This window comes from Salmo salar, chromosome ssa28 (genome assembly GCF_905237065.1).
Source record: "Salmo salar chromosome ssa28, Ssal_v3.1, whole genome shotgun sequence".
In the NCBI taxonomy this organism is placed as follows: Eukaryota; Metazoa; Chordata; class Actinopteri; order Salmoniformes; family Salmonidae; genus Salmo; species Salmo salar.
The window spans coordinates 29,518,395-29,524,630 of NC_059469.1; positions in this window are offsets into that span (position 1 = coordinate 29,518,395).

A 6,236-nucleotide genomic window follows, 5' to 3' on the forward strand; every position below is an offset into this window, starting at 1 on the left:
ATCCTATTTATTTATCTATCCATGTATGTATATATCCTATTTATTTATCTATCCAGTCATAACTTCCTTTTAACATCTTTATCCTTTGATTAAGAAATTAATGTATGGTTGAAGTAAGGGATACATGCTTGGGATAATATAAAGTTTTACAATTGCCTCCTACTCTGTTATTACAGTTTGCATATCCTGTGGTATTCTAGTAGGATGGTGTATAAGAGTGTAGTATGCTAGTCTGGGTCTAGTTGTTTGTGATGAAATATGTGATCTAACTGCCCCACAATCCAAAGTAATCAGACCATTTATTTGACTAAATTAACTTTGACTATATTTAACTTATTGGCTTAAGTAAAACGTTTTAAACTTCTTCCTCTACCAGAAACATACTTGTAAAGAGTTAAAGCAAGTCCCACCAATTTTTCTTCATGGAAAATTACTATCTAGTTTCCATTGTGGTCCTCTTGTTTTGGCAGGAAATAAACTTGTTTCTGTTATCCTGGATGATTAGAGGTGACCTACCTTTAGTTGCTGCAGGTCTGACTGTTGGACAAAGAAATGCCTGGAAACTGGAAGCACACAGCTCACTAACAGTCCCCATCATTACACTGTGACTGTGTGAGTGTTGAACTAGGTGTTGAAGCTAAGTGTTCCGATGTTCTTAATGTCTTTCCTCTTTTCTCTGTCCTCTTCTTTCTTCCCTGTTTCTCTCTTCTTGTCTTGTGACTCTGTCTGTCCCTACAGGCAGCACCCCTCCACACACAGGTTTATCAATCCCACTGTCGAGGCGCAGTTTCTGGGTCCAGCTCACTAGGCGCTCCCCTGAATGATCCAACCTCCAGTGCTCTCTCCCGTCCTCTGCCAAACACTAATTCACTCTCCTATGAGTGCACTCTTCTTTTCTCTCTCCCCCCACTCTCTCTCCTCTTCACTGTCATTAATTTACTTGACCTCCCTCCTCTATTTTTCAGTTTGCTGCTTACTCACTCTCTTTCCAACACCCCCTCTCTCTCTAGCAGTTGCTGAAGTATTCTTAAAACTGATTACATATTACACAAGCAAACACACACACACACACACCTTCTGCTCCCCTTTTTTACTATTAAAATAATGTAGCTTTCGTCTCTCTGTGTTTCATAATTTTCCTTGAATTTGCAAGAGGCTGAATGTATTGCACAGGAGAAAGCATCCGAGTGAGTGAAACCACGCCCCTCTGTCTCTCTACGTGTAGGCCGTCTATCTGATGCCGTCTGGTCCAAACGAGTATGACATTGCTGCTGCCCGTAGCATTGAATGGAATGCAAGGGAAGCCAGCGAGCATTTGGCCTCCCTTGAAGAAAAAAAGTATAAAAACTTTGCCAATCAGTGTTGAGCTTAACTGAGCGAGGGCAACTGTGAATGGTACTGGTGCACAAAAAAAAAGTGACAAGGGAAGCTTGCTTGGATTTTGACTTCACTCCTATCAAATTGCATGAGAGCATATGGCATTGACAGAAACAACTTGAATTGTTGCATCTCGTTGTGTTGTCCTCCGGTGGCTAGCTAACTAGCTAAGATTGTCCCTTTCCTAAATTAGCCATGGATGGAGATAGGGATTTGGACTTGGTTTTACTTAATTCTCTATACTGGCCAATGATTCTAACGGCGATTCTAATCCAACCATTAATTCATACACTTTATAATGCTATCTCCTAGTAGCATTCCCACCAACAACACTCTTTATAATGCTATCTCCTAGTAGCATTTCCACCAACAACACCCTTTATAATGCTATCTCCTAGTAGCATTCTCACCAACAACACCCTTTATAATGCTATTTCCTAGTAGCAATACCACCAACAACACCCTTTATAATGCTATCTCCTAGTAACATTCCTGCCAACAACACTCTTTAAAATGCTATCTCTTAGTAGCATTCCCACCAACAACACCCTTTATAATGCTATTTCCTAGTAGCATTTCCACTAACAACACCCTTTATAATGCTGTCTCCTAGTAGCATTCTCACCAACAACACCCTTTATAATGCTATTTCCTAGTAGCAATACCACCAACAACACCCTTTATAATGCTATCTCCTAGTAACATTCCTGCCAACAACACTCTTTAAAATGCTATCTCTTAGTAGCATTCCCACCAACAACACCCTTTATAAGGCTATTTCCTAGTAGCATTCCCACCAACACCCTTTATAATGCTATTTCCTAGTAGCATTCCCACCAACAACACCCTTTATAATGCTATTTCCTAGTAGCATTCCCACCAACAACACCCTTTATAATGCTATTTCCTAGTAGCATTCCCACCAACAACTCCCTTTATAATGTTTCCTACATGTTTCAAGCAGACCACCATAGTCACTGTGCCGAAGAACGCAAAGGTAACCTTTCTAAATGACTATTGCCCCGTAGCACTCACATCTTTGAAAGTCTGGTGATGGCTCACATCTAGGGCTGTTACGGTGACGGTATTACCGCCACACCGGCAGTCACCATTCATGATGGCAGTCAAATTCCATGTCACCGTTTAATCACGGTAATTAGTCTTTTCCAAGCTCTGAATCTGCTGCTGGTCATTAGTAGCCTACCAAACTTGCTAACTGCCTGGTACTCAGCACTCTATTGTCCCTCTAATCACTCTGACATCAATGCAAATGTAATCGAAAAACGAATCAAACACTTAATGAGAGCCCATGAGCTCATGTTGCGCAACATTTTTACAGGCTATGCAATTGCGTGAGAAAACAGTGATGGCCTCTATTAAAAAGAAGATGATCCCATCAGCTTTCTATATGCTAGGCCTACTATATTTATTTCTAAACCTTCCTAATATTAAACACGTTGCTTATCTTTAAAACAGGAGTATAGACTACCTAGCTGGCATGAAAATAAGCCACAGGAAAAGCGTCCTCCATTCGCTATTTAAATGCATAGTTTACATTTTTTTCCCCCTCTGCCCGTTTCCCGACAGGTGCATGATAATGGTCCATTCTAAATCTAAACAAAATTCACAAATATATTATTTACTATATGTAAAGACAAGATTAAATCAAGAATAGTGTGATCGGTGATAATATTAGCCTATCACTTGTGAATGATGCCCAGCTTAAGGCAAACAGCGCATGCATTTTTTTTTTACTTTTTCAAATCATAGTCGCACACCTCATGTAGCATAGCCCATAGGCCAATATGTTTTGATAAGGGTTGTATCACAACTAAAGTGGCCAAATAACTTCTTAAAATTAAGCACATTAATCCACTTTACAGCGGGTGTAGAGCCTATTTGGCATACATGAGTTTCAAGTTTGGGGAAGCTCATTTTCACCAGTGGAAATGCGTTCTCTGGAGTGATGAATCACGCTTCACCATCTTGCAGTCTAACGGACGAATCTGAGTTTGGCGGATGCCAGAAGAACGCTACCTGCCCCAATACATAGTGTCAACTGTAAAGTTTGGTGGAGGAGGAATAATGGTCTGGGACTGTTTTTCATGGTTTGGGCTAGGCCCCCTTAGTTCCAGTGAAGGGAAATATTAACACAACAGCATACAATGACATTCTAGACGATTCTGTGCTTCCAAGTTTGTGGCAACAGTTTGGGGAAGTCCCTTTCCTGTTTCAGAATGACAATGCCCCCGAGCACCAAGCGAGGTCCATACAGAAATGGCTTGTCGAGATTGGTGTGGAAGAACTTGACTGTCCTGTATAGAGCCCTGACTTCAACCATATCGAACACCTTTGGGATGAATTGGAACACCGACTGCGAGCCAGGCCTGATCGCCCAACATCAGTGCCAGACTTCACTAATGCTCTTGTGGCTGAATGTTCCACGACCAGGTGTCTACATACTTTTGGCCATGTAGTGTCTGTACCTCTATAACCTCGTACCCCTGCACATCGACTCAGTAGTGGTACCCTGTGTATATAGACAAGTTATTATAACCATTATGTATATTTATTATTACTTTTATTAATACGTGTTTTACTTTTCAATTGTTTCTCTATTTTCTTTCTCCCTGCATTGTTGGGAAGAGCCCGTCCGTAAGCATTTCACAGTTAGTCTACACCTGGTATTTACAAAGCATTTGACAAATAACGTTTTATATTATTTGATTTAATGGTTCACTTTTTCCAAGTGTCTTGTCTTCTGCTCTCCCTCCCTTTTCTCTCTAAATCCTTGTCTCTCATTCTCTTTTCAGTTATTTGTTCGTTCTTTGTTTCCCCTTTGTTGCTCAACCCTCTCTGTTCTTCTTCTCTCCTTTCTCTTCTTCTCTCCTCTCTGTTCTTCTTCTCTCCTTTTTCTTCTTCTTCTCTCCTTTCCTATTTATTCATTGTGTATTGTGATACCATATTGGAGTGATCCAATGTAATGCTACATAATGAAGGTTATGTATGTAACCACAGTTATTACAGATATTGGATCACTCCAATATGGTATCACAATACCAGATTCATCGGGGAACTAGCTAAGGGCCAGACAGAGAACAAAGTCCTATTGGACTGAGCTCAGGGCAGTTATAGTTGCTGTGTCCCTCTACGGCGCCTTGAAAAAGGACACGAGTTGGAACAAAGGAGTGAATGTAGTATTTCCAAATCTGGGAGGCTGAGAGATAAGTATGTAACATTTACATTTACTTCGTTTAGCAGACGCTCTTATCCAGAGCGACTTACAAATTGGTGCATTCACCTTATGATATCCAGTGGAACAACCACTTTACAATAGTACATCTAAATCTTTTAAGGGGGGGGTTCAGGTGTCTCCGGAAGGTGGTGATTGACTCCGCTGTCCTGGCGTCGTGAGGGAGCTTGTTCCACCATTGGGGTGCCAGAGCAGCGAACAGTTTTGACTGGGCTGAGCGGGAACTGTGCTTCCTCAGAGGTAGGGAGGCGAGCAGGCCAGAGGTGGATGAACGCAGTGCCCTTGTTTGGGTGTAGGGCCTGATCAGAGCCTGAAGGTACGGAGGTGCCGTTCCCCTCACAGCTCCGTAGGCAAGCACCATGGTCTTGTAGCGGATGCGAGCTTCAACTGGAAGCCAGTGGAGAGAGCGGAGGAGCGGGGTGACGTGAGAGAACTTGGGAAGGTTGAACACCAGACGGGCTGCGGCGTTCTGGATGAGTTGTAGTGGTTTAATGGCACAGGCAGGGAGCCCAGCCAACAGCGAGTTGCAGTAATCCAGACGGGAGATGACAAGTGCCTGGATTAGGACCTGCGCCGCTTCCTCTGAGAATGTTGTAGAGCATGAACCTACAGGATCGGGTCACCGCCTTGATGTTAGTGGAGAACGACAGGGTGTTGTCCAGGGTCACGCCAAGGTTCTTAGCACTCTGGGAGGAGGACACAAGGGAGTTGTCAACCGTGATGGCGAGATCATGGAACGGGCAGTCCTTCCCCGGGAGGAAGAGCAGCTCCGTCTTGCCGAGGTTCAGCTTGAGGTGGTGATCCGTCATCCACACTGATATGTCTGCCAGACATGCAGAGATGCGATTCGCCACCTGGTTATCAGAAGGGGGAAAGGAGAAAATTAATTGTGTGTCGTCTGCATAGCAATGATAGGAGAGACCATGTGAGGATATGACAGAGCCAAGTGACTTGGTGTATAGCGAGAATAGGAGAGAGCCTAGAACAGAGCCCGGGGGACACCAGTGGTGAGAGCACGTGGTGCGGAGACAGATTCTCGCCACGCCACCTGGTAGGAGCGACCTGTCAGGTAGGACGCAATCCAAGCGTGGGCCGCGCCGGAGATGCGCAACTCGGAGAGGGTGGAGAGGAGGATCTGATGGTTCACAGCATCAAAGGCAGCAGATAGGTCTAGAAGGATGAGAGCAGAGGAGAGAGAGTTAGCTTTAGCAGTGCGGAGAGCCTCCGTGACACAGAGAAGAGCAGTCTCAGTTGAATGCCCAGTCTTGAAACCTGACTGATTTGGATCAAGAAGGTCATTCTGAGAGAGCTGGCCAAGGACGGCACGCTCAAGAGTTTGAGGGAAAAGAAAGAAGGGATACTGGTCTGTAGTTGTTGACATCGGAGGGATCGAGTGTAGGTTTTTTCAGAAGGGGTGCAACTCTCGTTCTCTTGAAGACGGAAGGGACGTAGCCAGCGGTCAAGGATGAGTTGATGAGCGAGGTGAGGTAAGGGAGAAGGTCTCCGGAAATGGTCTGGAGAAGAGAGGAGGGGATAGGGTCAAGCGGGCAGGTTGTTGGGCGGCCGGCCATCACAAGACGCGAGATTTCATCTGGAGAGAGAGGGG